Raw genomic sequence first — 17,769 nt, forward strand, 5'->3', positions numbered from 1 at the left:
GTGATGGTCTGCCAGGAGGTAGAGGAGGTTGTCCATTCTCAGCTAATGATCGCCTTAGGCGCCAAGTGATGGAAAATCCAGGCGGGCCGGCGAGCTGCAGGGCGCAGCCAGGGACAATTGTATGGACCAGTTTAACACGGCTGGGGGAGGGATGGCAGAAGGAATGCTGTGTGCGTGTGTGTGTGTGTGTGTGTGTGTGTGTGTGTGTCTCCCAGTCTCTTTTCTCTCCCCTCCCTGCTGCCTTTCCCTCCTTCTTGCTCTCGATTTCGGTTTTCTCTTCTGTTTCTAGCCCACGCGCGTTGAAATTAGAAAGGTCTTTGCATTCATTTATTTGTTTTAATAAAGACAGCATTTTTAAGCAGTGTATTTGCAGCAATTGAGTGTTAAACTAAACACCAAGCCAACTAAATGTGTTAGGGGGAAATGAAAAGTCAGTTTACAAGAAACATATAATTAACACGTTCTCTGACTTTCCCGAAGCCTTTGTCTGGCTGAGGACAAGACAGAGGAACCATAATCAACTTTAATAAAATGAAAGATGGTATTGAGGCAAAAGGGGAACAAAAAAGTTTGGAGTGGGAAACAATCCTCAAGAGGGGATTCTTGAGTTATACCAAATATGCTAAGAAATGAATCTTTTGTTGCCTTATTTTTAGTCAACAGCCATTTTCTCCTTCCAACTACAAAGGCTCCAGAAGGCTCTAGTTTGTACTGTACCTGTTAACCACGACTGGAGCTGAGACCTGGAGGGGGAGGGGGGAGGTGGTACAAGGAACGGGCCGGAGACGCATGGGAGTTTCCGGAGGCTGATGGGCCCAGGCTAATGGAAATTACTATTGCACAACACCAGAGTCTTCACGTGGCCTGACTTCCAATAAACTGTTCCCTCCTCACCCCTTGGAGAAAGTGAAATAAGACATTAGACTTTCAATAATCTCATATGGTGATGATCAATCAAAACCCAGAAGAGAAGGCCAATTTATAGAAATTGTATCTGCTTCACTGGGCAGCTGGAAACAGGGAGCTGAAAAGAACACTGTGCTCGCCTTTGATGTGTGAAGTTGCCTAAAAATGACAAATGTCAAAAAACATCGCATGTACACATGGGGGTTTTTCAAAGGGAGAGGGTGCTCCGGAGAGGCCTGTGTGAGGTGGACCACGTTAGGGACCTGTCTGCCAAAAGGCACGAGCACATGTTGAGGCCACATCAAAACTATTTATTTTTATTATCTTTTGCCTATCTTAAGTTGGCGCTTCCATCTTTCTTGTTTGTTTTATCGCCGATGAAGTTTATTTACTGAATTAACTTTTAATGAATCCTCTATTTTGTTCTTCAAAGTTGGCTTCTAGGACGTGGGCTTTTTAGCCAGGACCCCTCTTGCCTTTGTGACCAGCTCTCACTCCACCCCCCCACCCCCCCATCCCAAACCTGGAGGTGAAGGGCTCAGCCTCTGTTAACTCCTTGCCTGCTGGTGTCTTTTCTCTGTAGCTACTAATCACCTCCTTTTGATCATTGCCAAGTTCTCAGGTTGAAGGAAGGAGAAAGGACCTCTTGACCATTCTGGCTGACTTTCCACATGAGCCTGAAAATGTCGACAAATTTGAAACATCTGCCGGGCTGCTTTGGTCTGATTGCTAAAATATGCCGACCTCAAGCCCCCTCCCCCCCGCCCCTTTTAATCTGTTTCATATTCACAAATTAAGCATTTAGTCTGGGTAATAAATCAGGGCGGTTTACGAGGTTCACACGAGACAAACAAGCGAATAGGGCGCAACACAAGCCCCTGGAAGCGGAGTGCGCGGAGCTCCCAAGAGACGGGAGCTCCACGCGCTCGGACGCGGAGAGCAGCCCTGGCGCGCCCAGACACGCCGCCAGCACCCACACTTTGGCCGGTCCCCGGGCGGGCGGAGCGGAGGAGTGCAGGGGAGCAGCCCCAGCCTGGGCCCACACCCCTCCAACCTTCCGCGCGAACCCGCGGCGCCCGGCCCGCCCCAGCTCTGGGCAACTCGGCGCCCCCGCCCCGCCAGGGAGGGGCCGCTGGCAAAGGCGACAGCCTCACCCGGCACACACCCTGTGGTGGGCCCATTAAGCCTCTCCCAGCCGAGAAGGCTGGATCCCCCCTCCCCCACCTCTTCCATCCGGCTAGGCTCGGCCTTCAAGATCCCAGGCCCACACTCGCCGGAGAAGCAAATGACTCCCATCCACATCCACGTGTGACCTCCACGAAGCCTGGGCGCTAGGCACCCCCCGCCCCTCCCCCGGTCTCTCCGCGTTGCCTCCTCCCAGGTTTCAGTCCCAGTAGCCACAAAGCTACTTTCAGATTCAGAAGAGGGGGGCTCTCCTTTAGAATGGATCAAGGTTTAAGAGAGGCATGGGGAGGGGAGCAAAGGCACAAACGGAGCCCAAGCCCCCCCGATGCAGAAACCTCGGCCTAGGTTTTAGCGACCACCCAAACTCAGGGGGTCCCAACCTGTGCGTTTCCCGCCCTCCCATGTGCATGAGCGAGAACCAGACCTGGACCGGGGGTCTCGGGCCAGTCCCAGCCTAGGATCTTGGGAGACCCCGAAGGGGAGAGTGGCTCCAGGTCACCCCGTCCGGGCCTCCGTGGCCCTGCCATGCTCAAGTTTCCTATCGACTGGCGTTCTCGACGCTATCGTCGGACGCGGCCGCAGAGAGGCGGAGGGCGGGAAATCGGGAAGCCGGAACATGCAGCCCACCCCGGACCAGAGGGGAGGCACAGGAACAATTCCCCCACCTCGCAACACAGTACACACATCGCCCTTCCTCTCTTCTCCTAGCACACATTCCGACTGCGAAAGCCATTACCGCCGGCGCGCGAGAGACTTTTTAAATATTTACAGCCCGCTCTCCGCACGGTAGCCTGATCCATCTTGTGGGCGCGGAGGCGGGGCGCGGGGCTCCGCTCCGGAGGAGGTGCGGAGCCCGGGCGGGGGACGCCAGCCGCCTCCCCCCGCTGCCCCCGAGTCCTCCCGGAGCTCCCCACCTTGCCCCCCCCCAGGTGGGGAGGGGGCCGGAGACTAAGCTCAGCGCGCCCGGGGCCCTGCTGGGGCCTGAGCAGGCTGCGAGCAGGCGGGGGGCAGCGTCCGGGAGGAGGGAGGGCCGGGAGGCTGATTTAAAGGTTCTCACCGGGAAGCGAGCGAGGCACAGACCTGAGAGCCGCCGCGCGGTGAAATCCGAGGAGCTCTCTTGGCGAGGAGGGGCTGTCAGAGGCCATTTATCTCTCGCCAGAGTGGAGGCTCGGCTCCCACACCGCCCGCGAGTAACAATGGCAGCGATCAGCAGCTCTGCACGCGCTTCAGTGCATGAATGGATTGCGGAAGATGCCTGCGCTCCTCTCCGCTCAGGCGACTCTCGGAGCGCCCCCTCCCCGCCCGCCGCCCGCCGCCCCCCCACCCCGGGCCTCCTCGGCCCGAGAGCGCGCGGTGCGCCTCGGGGTTCGCGAGTCCAGCCCCGCGGCGCGGTCACTCTCACCCCGACCCCCCGCCGCCGTTCCCAGGGCCTTGGCACCTTGCCACCGAGTGTCATTAGGGGCTGAAACTTGACACAAGCCTTCCAGACGAAAACACCCCCGACAACCGCCTCCCTCCTTCGCTCCCCTCGCGGCAAGTTTACTTTCAAGGAGTTGGACGGTGTTTCCGCCTCAAAGGCCGGCAGTGTGCGGGCCTAGGGGGAAGGGGCGGGCTCGGAAGGGTGTCTTCACCTGCCTGGCGGCCTAGGGTGTTCGCAGGGCCCTGTCTGGCTCCCAGCCCAAGCGCCCGAGGCCGGCGCCCCCTCCTCCCCCTTTGTAGCGGCTAATCTACCCAGAGGCCCTACGATCCGCACATGCACACGCACTCCGAGCACCCCCACCCGGACCCACACGTCCGGCCAACTTTCGAGTCAGCGGCACAACCGTGTGCTCATTCTTCTCGGCGGCTTAGTCTCGAGAGTTCGAAGAACGCCAGAGACGGCGCGAGGTCGGCCACGGAAGTGTTCCCCTTTAACTCTGCAAAGTAGGTCTCATAAAAGCCCCCCTCCAGTTGCTGCCTCGGGCTGGGAGCAACGAGGAACGTAGTGAGGTATACTCCGAGCCCTCTTGGATTTGCTTTGGTGAAGCTAAACCAGAACCTCGGGCTGTTCCAGTCCTGGAGATCGCCGAGCCCCGGATGCGTCAGCCTGGGGCGAGGGCCGCAAGGGGTGGGCACTAGCAGCTGTCCTAAAACAGTGCCAAGTAGCCGGCGGGAAAAGGCCGAACTGAGCCCGGGTTGAGGGAAGGCGGCCACTCGTGAGCAAAGAGCGAGGCAGCGTAAAAGCCGAGATGCACTCGGAGAGGCAGAGCGCGACCGGTCGACCCAGGAGACTGGCGAGGGTAGGCGAGAAGCTGGCAGCGAGACAAAGCGGGAGGAGAGAGCCGGGGAGGCTCAGCCGCAGACCCGGAAACGCAGGCAGCAGCAGACGCCCGAGCCCCGACGCGGAGGCGTGCGCAGCCAGACCCTGCCTGGCATGCCCCCGTTCGCGCGCCCACGGACGCCGACGCGGACTCCCGGCGGGGCCTACTGCCAGAGCTGGTCTCTGTTGAGCCTGGGCCGGCTTGGCGAGTCAGTTTGGGTCTTCCCAGCAGATGACGGGGTCCCCGAGGTGGTCTTAACTGATAGGGACCCCTCTGGTTTCCGCCCTTCCCTGAGCCCCGGACAAAGGTAGTGGGTTAGAGGACCTCGGCACTTTCTCAGGGCACGAGCACAGCCCTCGGAGAACCCGTGTCTCCGCCCTGGGGGGCCTCGGGCAACTGTTTATCTGACGGGGAGGAGCCGGAGGGCCGCCACCCTCCACCGAATTACCATTTGGGTTTCCCGATCACAAGACCCTTACGGCAAAGCCCACGCCCTGACTTTCCAACAATCGGGAGTCAAGACTGGACTTCCCGCAGCGAGGAACAGCGTAATGTGGGAAGAGGCCCCCAGCCTCAGGTTCTCAGCTGCTCCCTCCCACCGCCTGCACACTGGGCCCAGCAGGCCCCCCACCCCGCCCGCGCTCCCCCCCGCCCACCCCACCACCCGGGCCAGCAGCGTCCGCCACTCTCTGCTCTCCCTCCACCTCCCCCGCCGGCTCCGTAGCCTGGGGCAGCCACCACGGAGCGCCCGCTCCTCCCTCGAATGAAGCCAAGCGCTTTCCCGTGGCTCTTGGCTTTGCGCACACTCGCTGCACCCACCCCCACCACACACACACACACACACAGAGTCATTCTCGCCCTTCCTGCCGCCCTGCTGGACGCCCTCGAAACCTGACCGCCTAGCCTGGGCGCGGAGTCACGGCAGAGCCGGGAGCCTGGAAGAGCAGCGGAGGTGGCCAAGGGAGAGGAGAGGGCTCATAATGGAGGAGGGGGCTCCTGCCTGAGAGAGACAGCAGCCAGCCAGGAGACACAGCCTGCAGGAGAGGGGGCAGTATAAAGGGAAAGCCAACACTAATCCCTCAGCCTGCCTACGTGGGGCCTGACAGTTTACAACAGCCTTTTCCCTGAAAATTATCTCATTTGCACCAGCCTCACCACCGGGCTGTGAGGGGGGTAGAGCAGATAGCAGTATCCTCGTTGGCAGAGGAGAGAATTAGGGCCCAGAGAGGTTAAGAGAGGTCTGTACCAAGGTGGCAGAGTTAAGAGTGGTGGAGGAGGCCCGAGGCCTGGGGTTTCCTGCCTCCAAGTTCACTTTCCTGTTCAATAGCCCAGTATGTGTAGTCTGGGTGAATATCTGTGTGGAAGGGAAGGGGGATGGCCGGACAGGAATGAACAGTCCAGTTAGGGAAGTCCAGGAAGGAAGGACACAGCCCCACACCTCTTCCTCCACCCAGGTCTCCACAACAGCCCCGGCTCTTTCCATAGCAGCCTTCAAGCTGCCCGCAACCCCCCTACCCAGGGGCAAGCTGTCAGTGCCTGGCTGTGCCTTCAGCAGCGGCTATTCCAGAGGTCTTGTATCTTTGGGAGGCCCCGCTCTGCTTGTCTGCTCAGCTCTCATCTCTGCCTGTCATCCCCGCCCCCAGCCTCGGCTGCAGGATGCCTTGCGTCCAACTGTGGTTTCCGGGCAATAAAACAACTATTAAAGTCTCAGGCACGGCTGGTGATTTGCATCACATCCTCTCGTGCATGGATTCAATATTTAATACACAATATTGAATACGGATATTAAAAATCAATAGCTGAGGACCCCTGGGGAGGCGACACAGTGAGATCCTGCTTGGGGAACACAACCAGCTCCTCTAAAAAAACAGGAACGGCAAGTTCAGCCAAGCTGAGCCCAGCGCCAGGGGAAGTGAGGAGCGGTGGATGCCTCTCAGCTTCCTGATATGCTTAACTGCACCATTCCCAAGTTGAGCTAAAGGGAGGCCAAAGAAATTATATGCCCCCAGGCTTTACTAGTTGGGGGGTGAGGTGGGGTAGGATTTGTTTCCAAGCAAGCCACCAGGTGGATGGAGCTGCCTTTTTTGTTGTTGCTGTTTGCACTTTGGTTAGGTTCAGGTCTGAGTCCTGCAGGCAAGCACATAACTCTTCCCACCATGATGGCTCCTTCCCCAGGCCTCATGACATCCATCACCATAGACCCCATGGGGAGCTTTTGGCATACGCTTTCAGGGAGATAGAACAGGAATTCCAATGGCTCAGAATATTCCTTGCACAGGAAAAGAAATGTGAATGCCTGATGCCAGGCTGGGAGTCGCAGGGTCTTCTGAGGCACCACCAGCCTTCCAGACAAAAACCCTCTGGCCATGTGACCCCCCAAGGGCCTGGTGATGGCTAGGGGGTGACAGAGGGAACGGGATGACTACAAGGAAGAGGCTGGGACATCGAAGCACTCCTGCTCCAGAACAAGAATCCAGATTGTCTGTTAAACAGTCAGGAGAAGAACGAGCTCCCGGGATGCATAATTATCTTTTCAGGCCTGAAGAGGAACACAAATTACTCTCTTCTTTATCAAAACACAGAAATACACTTTACCCTACACAGAAACAAGGTTCTCACAGAGTGATAGGGTAGGAGTGAAGGAGAATAAACATCTTTGAGAGGATTCATTTTTTTCCACTACAGAAAGAAGAGAAACTAACAGTGGGAGACACGCTTAGGTTATCTGATTGGAAGGGCCTGGAGGCTGTTAGATGCCAAAGAACTAGGTGAACTTGACCTATTGAAGTGCCATCCTAGACACCAAGTTATAACATTAGTTTTATAGATTCCCTTTTTATCATAGCTTAAATTAACACGGATTGAGTTGGAAATTTTGCTCTGGTTATAAATAGATTGAGAGGACACCTCAGGAAACCCCAAAGTGGCGATCTGTGTAAAAGTTACAAGGGAAGGAAAGAGGTGTTGGAAAATGACAGTTAATGAGCCTGTGGCTTCGCCTCTTTGTTCCCTAACAGTTGTCGGAGAACCATTAAAGGGAGGGAACAGGCGCCCTTCTCAGAACCTCACAGGAAAAGCTGCCGCTCCGCTGCTACAGATCCCCTCTGTGGTGGTTCCCAGCCCCCGTCCCCTGGGAATTTGCCTGTGTGTATTTATGTGTTTCCCGGCGGGGGGTGCAGCCACTTTTACAACATTGGGCCCTGGCCTGTGAAATTCACTAGCAAAAGTTCACTCAGAAGAAAAGATGTTCTAAGGCAGATGTTGGACAGAGAGCAACTGCTCCAGCATCATCAGCACCTTCTTGAGTCCTTCAGCACTACACAACTGCCTCACTTCTTCCCACCTTGGCCATCAGGCCAGGCTCTGGGCCTCCTATAGGCCCATGCAGACCTGCCAGTCTGAACCTAGCGGGGACATGTGGCTAGGCTACAAGATAGCTGGCCAAGGGAGAAGGGAGGCTCAGCTGGGGGACCCAAGGCCCAGGAGGGCCTCCTGGCACAAGCTTGGTGCTGACCCAGCTTGGAGGAGGTGCACCTCCAGAATCCACTGAGGCTGACAGTCCCCCCTGGGACTTCAAACCAAGAGGGAAAATGGCCTTGTCCCATCTGGGTGGGCTATAGGCCCAAGATATAGGAGAGCTCTGCTGCATGAAGGACCTACATACACATAAAGTCCCAAATGCAGAGAGGGATTTCGGGCAGTGCAGGAGGGAGGGGGTATCTTCAGGCCTCCCACCGCCCCACCCTTCTGGAACGTTTTCCTGGAACGAACTGAAGTTGCTAGTGGATTTGTTCTTGAAGCCCCTCCGGGACTGTCACTACCTCCTGGTGCAAGACAGCGGAGACGATGGCTTTCTGACGAGAGGATCTCCTGGAGAGTATTCGAGCTCACCAGAACAACGAGCCTCAGATTCTTGTGCGAAGCCTCACAGTTCCGATAAAACTCGACCTTCCCTCCCATGCCCCGCAGAAAAACACCCCCGAACTGCTGGCGTGAACACGGAGCCCGAGGCCAGGGTCAGCGGAGGGACGGTCCCCACCACCAACAAGTTGCCGGCTGAGATAACAGCTGGGGGAGGGGGAGGGGAGCCGCAGGCAGCCACGACTGAATGGTTGCGATCTAGAAAATTCAACAAGAGGCCGCCGCGGTGGCGGCGGCGGCGGCTCCAATTAGCTGAGCCAACTGGGAAGGCAGAGAGCGAGGCGACGGCCCCGCCGATCGTGCCCGGGGCGAGCAGGCGGGAGGGGGCACGGGGCCTCGGAGCTGCCCGGGCGGCCCTCGCCCGGCCCCTCCCGCGGGCTCTCGGAGCGCGCCTGGTGTTTACACACTGTCCTTCCGACACGGGATCAAGTTTCAGGCCGCGCTGGAGGCGCCGGGGGCCGGCCACAGGCCCGGGAGAGGGAAAGAGCTGGAGCGGGATCTAAGGCAGCGCTGCGCGGACGAGAAGGCCCGGCGCGCGTGGGCACAGCTAGTGCAGCGGTCCCCCGGGGATGGGGTGGAAAGGGAGTCCAACAGACCGGGTGGGCAGGGGCAGGTGGGGCTGCCGGGCGCTACCCGGAGGGAGAAGCATCTCCGAGACGCAAGAGTGGAGTGCCTTGCTCACTCCGGCCGGAGAACTTACCCCTGGTAGGGGAATGACTGCTCTGAGCGCCCCTTGTGAGCTCTTTCCCCCCTTCCCCCCAGTCCCTTTGATATACTACCCGATTCAGGCCATTGTTGGGGAGGGGTGGGGACAGTCTGTGGGCTAGAGAAGGAAGGCGCGATTGGAGACCTCGAGCTTCCCTGCGCGCCCTGGCCCTAGGGCTGCGGAGGCCTCGGGCCGAGTGCCGGAGGGCTCGCCGCTACGCGCCTCCTCTGAGCTGGCAGCGTGAGGGTGCCCCACGCTGTCAGGCGCCGCCGGGTGAGCTTCCAGCAGCACAGGCACACTGTAAACAGCTGCGTGCGCGCCCTCCCCGCCCGGGCTGGGAACCTCACCCAAACACCCTGTCGCCTTCTCTCTGGCTCCCGGCAGAGGCTGGGGGGGGGGGGAGACGGGGGGGGCGAGGCTTTTGTAGCCGTGCCTGGGGAAAGAGGGCCCCCACCCCACCCCCAGGTCACTAGGGCCCAGGAGCGAGCGTTCTGAACCTGCAGGGGTGCGGGGTGCTGCGGGGAGGGGAAGGAGTCAGCGCCTGCCCCCTCCCCACTGAATGTCTGCTTTGTTCCAGAAAACAAGGGAAGCATTAGGCTGCTGCCCCCGGGGAAACACAAAACTTCTTTTTGAATCTCGGGAAGGGCGGTTGACTGCGCTACGGGGCTCCCGAGACAGACCAAGGAGGGGAAAAGCTGAGAGGGCGGGCGGAGACAGGGAGACTCCGGGGAGAGGACGACGGACAGAGTGGGGGAAAGCCGCTCAGGATAACCGAGCGGGAGACCCGGGAACCCGACTCGGCGCTAAGGTGTCGCGCGAGTTCCAGAGAGCAGCCGGCCCGGCCAAGTGGCGCCTGCCCAGCCGGCAGCCGTGCCAGCTTCCTGCCCTGCCCAGGACCGCGGAGCAGTCGGGGACGCCGCCGCAGGCTGGCCCGGAATCGCAGGAGGACAGCGGGGGTGGGGGGAGGGCGCGAAGACATAAGTAAACCCTGACTAGAACTTTCTGCACCCCCCCTCCCCCTAGAGTGCGCCCGGACCCCGGGCCTGTGGGGCGTCAACTCCGGGCTTTCAACCTTGGAGGAGGGAGGGGGCAAAGGCTCAGGGAGCTCCCCGCGCGGAAGGTGGGGGCAGTCTGGGGTGTCTTTGGTCTCATCTGATGACCGCTAATCCGATGGGCTCCCAGGCCCGCCGTGCCGTTCTGAGGGGGCGGGTCAGTTCTACCCTGGCCGGTAGGAGCGGGCAAGGGCATCGTGCGAAAGCAAACCTGGAGCTCGCTCGCTCGCTCTCTAGCTCTCTGTCCTCCCCCGACTGCCACCCCTCACTTCGCCCTTCCCGCACCTAAGGAAGGGGAGGGCACCCAGGCTCTGCCCCACCCGCCTCGGGGCTCTCCCGTCCGCCTTGGAAGCTCAGCCTGAGCGCGAGGGTTTTCCCCCTTTCCCCTGGGTTCGCTGGGTTTCTAACTTCCTCTAAACCTCCCTCCTCGCTCCGAAAAGCCCCGAGGAGAGGGAGCAGAGAGGAAGCACGCCGCTAGTGTGCGAAATGAAGACCATGTGTGGGGACGGCGGCATCAGAATGCAACCGCCCGGGGAGTGGGGGTGGCGGAGGCCCCCGCGTGGCCGGAGGCTCGGGGCGGCAGCAGCCAGCGCCTCTGCTCGGCGTTGGGGACGCGGAGCCGCAGCGAGAAGCAGCGAAGAGGCTGGGCTGGCCTCGTGGCTGGCGGCAGGGAGGGGATGCGGGGGCTGCCGCGCCGTGGGGGGCGGGGGGCGGGGACACAGCCCCGGCTTCCTGGGCCGCAGCTGCGACCGAGGGCGCAAGAGCAGATCGTGCTCGGTGGCGGTGGCGGTGGCGGTGGCGGTGGCGGCGGCGGCGGCGGCTCGGGCCCGCCGCGCTCGCAGCTGAGAATCAACAAAGGGAGGCGGCGGGCGAGCGGGGGAGGGGCGCCGCCGAGCGTTCGCTGGCTGCTGTGGAATAATAAAAAATAATTAATAATGATAATAAGAGAAAAATCCCCGAGCTTTCATGGCTCTGGGTTTCCGTGTGGCTGCAGCGGGAAGCGCGCTGTCCTTGAGGCGGCCTCTCTCGCCTGGTCTACCCGCCCCTCCCCCTCTCTCGCCCCTTCCTCTCCCCAGGAACCGGGAAGAGAAAGGTCTGCAGCTGACAAATATTATCCATTCTCCCCATCGATCGCGGAGTGTACAGATGTGAGCGCTTGATGTGCCCGCGGAGCGGCGGATCCTCCCTGCTCGCTCGCTCTCGCCCAGGCTCCGCTCGCCGTCCCCCTCCTCCCCCTTTGTTCTCCTCCCCTTTCCCTCTCTTTAAATAGATTTCAGGGCGCTGCCTGTTGGAGAGCAGCTGGCGATCTCTCCCGAGAGAGGGAGCGAGCACAGCCCGAGGTGCCCTGTCACCAGCCTCCCCTCCCCCGTCTCGCCTTCTCAATGCGGGCCCACCTCCCACCTTTCTCCAGTTTCCAAAACAGAAAACACTGGGAACACCCACGTCCACTGCACCGCGAGTCTCCTGGAACCCTTGGACCCCTCACCCTGTCCCTGTGTTGTTCCCTGTGTCGGTGTCTGTGCGGCGGAGGGAGGGAGCGCTGGGAGGGGACCCGGGGACGTGCCGGAAGAGCCGAGGGTCGGTCGGGATCTTTCCCCGGCAGCAGCAGGGACGCAGCCCGGGTCACGCTGAGAGGGGACAGTTTACCCATTAGGGAAAGTCGGCGGAGGCGGCCCTTTTATTCCTCTTTTGCAGATGGCAGATTAAGCCGGCAGCGTCCAGCCTCAAAGGAGCCGGCCGCTCGGTGAAGGGTTAACCCGTCGGCCGGTAATCGCGGGCGCGCACACACACACACACACACACACACACACACACACTCACACACGCGCGCGCGCGGCGCGCCCTCCCCGCCCGCCCGAGCGCCCGCCACAGCCCGCAGTGCGCCCGCGGCTGGAAGGGGGGGACGCGGGGGGGGGGGAGGGGCGGGGCGGGCTTAACCAGGCCGCTCGACTGAGCCGAGGCCACCTCGCCGTCTGTCACTTAAATGATTGTCCTCCGCTCCGCTCGGTGCGGTCAGTACGGGCTGTTAACAGGCAGTTGCAATCAGTTTCCGAAAGGTCAGCCAAGGTCCTCCGGCTCTCGCAGACGGAAGGCATTACGAAACCGCTTTTGTATCTGCAGGCACTTTAGAAAAAGAGGCGAGGAGGGGCGCACCGCAGCGCCACGGTGCTGCCAGCCCCGGGAGAGGGGTGGGGGCCGCGGGGCGGGGGATCTCGCCCCTCCGCGGCCTGGACCCGGCGGCGGGGAAACCACCCGGAGAATGACCCAGGCCCTCCCGGTTTCGATGGGGAAGCAGGAAGGAAGGGGGAGAGCAGGCGGCAAGGGACAGAGGAATGGGAAGAAGTGGGAGAGGCGTCCTGGCTCCCCTCCTCGCCCGGCCTGCGGCCCACACCAGGACCCGGACGGGGGCGGGCAGCCGTGAGTGCAGCAAGACCCCGCTGCGACTCTCAGGTCCTCCTGACGCCGGGAAGTGGGGCAGGGGTTGGTTGGGGGGAAAAGAGAGACCCTCGCAGAGCAAGCGAGTCCCCGCGCGGTGTCTGAAGACGCTGCTGCTGCCGCCGCTAGAAGTCGTCCATCAGCAACCAGTCCAACCTGCCAGTGATAATGTGCGATCAACACCAAATCACCCCCGCCAGGCGCGATCCATCATCGCTGCGCGCCGCGGGCCCGCGTGAGGCTGACTCCGGGCTGGGGGGGCAGGGAGCGGAGCAGGAGGCGGTCGCCCAGCACACTGGGATTCTAGGCGCACCTGGCTGCCCCTTCCGGAGGCCTGCACCCCGGCGTTCATAACTCTCCAAGTTCCCCAGCCGCAGAGCGCAGACCCGGTGGCTCCGAGTTCCCGGAGCAGGTCACTTAGGAGCCCGCGCGTCCTCTGCGCCCTACTACCCGGGTCACACCCTACAAAGCCGTCCCTTCCTCCGAGCTGCCCTGCCTGTCCCCTCCCCCTCCTCCGAGAAAGCCTGGCTGGCGAGAAATTAATATTTAATATCGTGAAATTGATTAAAGGGCTGGAAGCCGGTGATGGGGCGGGGGGAAGGGTAGGGGCGTAATTAAAGATCTGAGAGTCGGGGCCGCTCCTCGTCTGCCCTAGCCGCACGCGGCCTTTGTGAGGCCGAGGCGGGGTCGCGCGGGGCTGAGCCCAGCGGTCCCGGGGCGGTGGCCCGCGCAGCCCAGGTTCTGGCCGGCGCCAGAGGGCGGAGGGCAGAGGCGGCACGAAGGGAACAGGCTGTCCCGGAGGTGGCGAACAATCTTAGGGTACCTAGGGCTGCCAGAGAGCCGCACCTCCCTTGCCGGCCTGTATCGTCGGTCCATCTCCGCCCGCAGGAGTCTAAGAGTCGGACGCTGCCGCTCCTAGTTGCTAGTTTGGCACAGAAGCGCCTTCCCCGCCCGGGGGACCCTGGAGGGCGCATCCCCCCTGAGACTTCAAGGTCCCCAGCACAGCCTCACACTGTGCCCCGCTCCGAGGTCGCCACCCCAACCCCTGACAGGGGTCTTCCCAGCCTCCTACGCAGCCCTTCGGGAGCAGGGAGTCAAGTCTACCCTGCTCTATAACTGGGGCATCCTGAGGCCGAGGCTGCCCGGAGCTCCCGCTGGTTCTCTCGTCCAGGCCCCATCCTGGGCCGCTGACGCTGGGGGCAGCTTAACTCGTTCAGCTGCACTGCAGATGGGGCCTGCCGCTCGAGGCGGCGGTCTCCAGGGAGTCGTCACCGAATAAGCTCTGCTGGCCGCCTGTCGTGCCATTTATGGTTACTGCGCCTCCCAGAAAGGGCAAGGGACTGGACAGGGCTAGAGGTGGGTGCGCCCGGGCCACCCGAGCTGGCGCTGCTAGAGGAATTCGGTGGGCGCAAGGTCAGCGGTAACCCGTTGGCGCTGGCCACAGTTTAGAAATGGGATGGTTGGCTCGGGGGCAGGATGACCCCTAGCTCGTGGAGGCCTGGCTCCTAGGGCTGCTTTGAACTTTTTCTTGTATACGATTTATTTTTTGGTGAAGCAGTCTGTCTGAAAAGTACCAACAAGTGTGCAGAGGGGAGAAAACACACATAAACACAAGCAGCATCCTTGGCCCTAATCAGTTGGGGGGCCAGGAGGACCCGGCAGGCTCCAGACCTGCTAGAGGGAAGGTCAGGACCAGGGAGGATTAAGCCCAGTCTCGGGTTTATTGCTGTACTTGAACAAAGGGGGGGCGGGTGCGTTGCGTAAACTGGGGCAAGAAAGAGGTAATTAAAAAAGGGGCTGCAGAAGCAAGGAAAGGCTGGTGTGGCTGCTGCCTGGGTGGATGGAGGAAGTGTTCTCCATAAGAATACAAGCCGGTGCAAACGTTATGCAGAACGACTTTATTTCACCAAACAAAACCAAAAAGTTCACATTGAGCCTCTCACGCTGAGCCGATAAGCAACATGCAAACTTCGGATGGAACCTTGAACCAGTGGGAGGTGTCAGCCCGCAGTTTACAAAGGGCAATGGAAGCTTTTCCGGGTACTTATCTGTTCCTACCATTGTGATTCTACCTGCATCAGCTGCTCCCTAGGGGGGCCCTTCTGACCTCCCAGCCTGAGCACGAGTCGAGATCAGTCAGAATGCACCGCATTCATCAATGCCATTTCTAGTAAATTGGACCTCAGGTTTTGGAGTGTCCTAGGAGGAAGGCAGCCTACACAGTGCACATACCGATGTCAGAGCAAATGTCATGGGCGGCACACATTCTGTAGCGTTTACTAGATAATATAGATTTCACAACCAGATGTACCAGATGTACCAGACCTTCCAAGACATTCCTGATTTCAAGAGCTCTGGGCCTTGTATTTTTTTTTAATGTATTTTTTTTTTTTTTTGGTGAGGAAGATCAGCCCTGAGCTAACATCTATTGCCAATCCTCCTTTTCCCCCCCTTTTTCTCCCCAAGGCCCCAGTAGATAATTGTATGTCATAGTTGCACATCCTTCTAGTTGCTGCATGTGGGACGGGGCCTCAGCATGGCCCGACAAGCGGTGCGTGGGTGCGCGCCCCGGATCCGAACCGGGGCACCAGTAGGCCAGTAGCGGAGCGTGCGCACTTAACCGCTAAACCACGGGGCCGGTGCCCTGGGCCTTGTGTCTTAACCAGGCGTGATCCCCTACCTTCCGTCACTGGTATTGTGGAATTGTGCACCAAAGGTGTTCCAAGGCTTATTGGCCAGGCTACCAAGGCCGGAAGAAACCGCTTGGGTGTGAGGCCTGCACCCAGTGGTACCCGCTGGTCCTCTGTCCACCGTGTGTAGTCTGGCAGTCATCCTCAGCCAAGGCCTGTGTATACCTCCTCCTAACAGGAGTCTGGGGGAGATGGGGAATAAAATGTCCCTTTAAGGTCCGTCCAGGTAGGGCGCCTGGCAGGGAGCCTGTCTGGGGAGGTCGCAGGACCGGGTCCTCAGGGGTCCCTGTGGGCCAAGGAGGAGCGGCCTCCCCCCGGAGGGGACACGGCCGCGCGCACCGGCTCCCGAGGGGCTGCTGCCTGCCTCTCCCCCGGGCGCGGGCTGCACGCCGGCCGCCATCTTAGCCTGGGCGGCGCGGGCGGCGCTGCCCCCGGCGGTGGGACGGCAGAGCCGCAGGCCGGGCCCAGGCGGCCGCGCGGGCGTTCCCAGGCTGCCGGGGGCGCGCGAGGCGCCGCGCCCGCTCCCGCTGGAGCCCCCTCCGCGCAGCGGGGTGCGGCTGAGGCCGGGCCCGGGCGGCCTCTCCCGCTTAAAGCGCGGCCTGTGTCACCCGTCGCCGCATCGCCAGAGCGGATTTTAATCCCGAGAAACGACCTCTTGTTCCCGGCCTCCTGCAACAGTCAACGCTTTATCACCTCTTCCGCGCACAGCGGCCGTCCGCGCACCCCGGAACCGGGGCTGCTGTCCCCCACGGGGCTGCCACCTGCGGAGGCAGCTCCGGGGGGCGCGGCCTGCAGCACTGTCCCCACCCTTCAAGGGGTTTCTAAGTCGCTTTCGGGGCAAGAGAGGATTTGAAAGTTACCTCTGTGGAAGGGATCTTGATTGGAGATTGTCACTCTATGTCCACTTTTTGACATGCGTTTATGGAGAGCTTGCTAAGAGCTAGGCACTGTGTGTCCTAGGGGAGTCCTAAGTTCAAAAGTGAATTTTTAAAAAAAGCACCCCGGCCCTCAAGTAATTTACAGTCTAGGTGGGAAGGCAGACTTGTAAATGACTAACTAAACACAATTAAAAGGCAACGCGAAATGAATGTAAACAAGGGGCATGAATCCTGCGGTAAACGGCCTGGGAAAGGGCCAATTAATTATTTTAAAAATAACCTTTACTTCTAAAAATGTAGAATCAGTTCTGGGAGAGGAGAGGGGAGGAGGATAAAAATTTACTAACACTGGATAGTTCCAGGGTTCCAGGGAATAACAGTCATCACTTCTGAAAGGTTGATGTTTAGGAAAAATGGTGAAAGTTTATTTAAACTAAGCAAAATACCAAGAATCAGAAACTTTGGATTCATTTCTCAGCTCCTGGCATTAGCTGGCTGGTAGAGATGCAATTTTCCATTAAAACACAATACCCCCGTTTGAAATCAGTAAAACTCCCACTACACTTTATAAAAAGAAAAGTTCTAGAAAATAAAACTAAAGGGAAGATTAGAAACTTCTAAAAACGTTTCAGACATAAAGAACATAGGAATTAAAAAAAGAAACACAGAAAAAAGATGAGCTTATTTGCAGATGGTCTCTAAGATGGGAACGTGCAGAAAACTGTCCCAAGATGATTTGTACAGAGGTTGGAGAGTGTGGGAAAATTAGTCATAGGTCAAAGAAAATTAAGCAAATAAAACAACGAGGCAATTATTAACTCCAGGAAAAAAAAATTGTACGAGAAAGGAAATGCAATCACTGAAGCTCATTTGCCTCAGCAATAAACAATATATATGTGGTCACAAAGTAAACACTGAATATGAATTTAATACAAAATTATGATATAGCCCTATTGTGAGAATGGGGGTGGGGAAGCATGATGCAGAGAACTAAAATCCTCCTCTACCATACTAGGAGGTCAGCAGATGATAGTCACTATGGATGATTCAGAGAAGGCCACATCTACATATTACTTAGCAATATGATGGTTATGTCCCAGAAGAAACAGGCAAACCAAGGGAGGGGGCTACCCACAGGGGACTGCTTTTTTGCACCAAGCCTTTACATACTATTTGGCTTTGTAAACTTTGGGCAAATATTCCTTTGTAAAAATACAAATTATTTTAATTAAAAACACACACATACTGAGCCAGCCCTGGTGGGCTAATGGTTAAAGTTCAGCCTGCTTCGCTTCCATGGCCCGGTTCAGTTCCCGGGCACAGAACCACACCACTGGTCTGTCAGTAGCCGTGCTGTAGCTGCAGCTCACATAGAACTAGAAGGACTTACAACTAGAATATATACAACTATGTACTGGGGCTTTGGGGAGGCAACAAAAATACACATACTTCGAAGAATAAAACTCTGAGAACTCCCAAACAGTCAATGATATAACTAATGTCCTTTGAAACTATCTTCCTTCAACATACTCAACTGAAATGACCCAAAGTGTGGAAAGAAACAGGGATGGAGGTGAATGGATTTGGGGCTCCTGGCCTATACATTCCTGGTTAGAAGGGAAGAGCAAGCCATCTAAATTTGCCCTTCTCAGAAGAGATGCCATTTATGGCTTTACTGTGAAAATTCCTTTCCCA

General features: G+C 58.7%; 1 protein-coding gene across 2 annotated transcripts in view; it reads right to left on the reverse strand.

Moving 5' to 3' along the window:
• Positions 1 to 17,769, reverse strand: part of BCOR (BCL6 corepressor) — a 116,686-nt gene that overhangs the window by 83,768 nt on the left and 15,149 nt on the right. The window contains exon 1 of one of the 2 annotated variants that reach the window (XM_058535650.1): positions 3,172 to 3,310. The exons of the other annotated variant lie outside the window; for it this stretch is intronic. The gene's annotated coding sequence lies outside the window, so the exon portion shown is untranslated. Of the gene's footprint in view, positions 1 to 3,171; positions 3,311 to 17,769 lie in introns of those variants that run through there. 2 annotated transcript variants of the gene reach the window in all.

The sequence above is a fragment of the Diceros bicornis genome, chromosome X (genome assembly GCF_020826845.1).
Source record: "Diceros bicornis minor isolate mBicDic1 chromosome X, mDicBic1.mat.cur, whole genome shotgun sequence".
Lineage (NCBI taxonomy): Eukaryota > Metazoa > Chordata > Mammalia > Perissodactyla > Rhinocerotidae > Diceros > Diceros bicornis.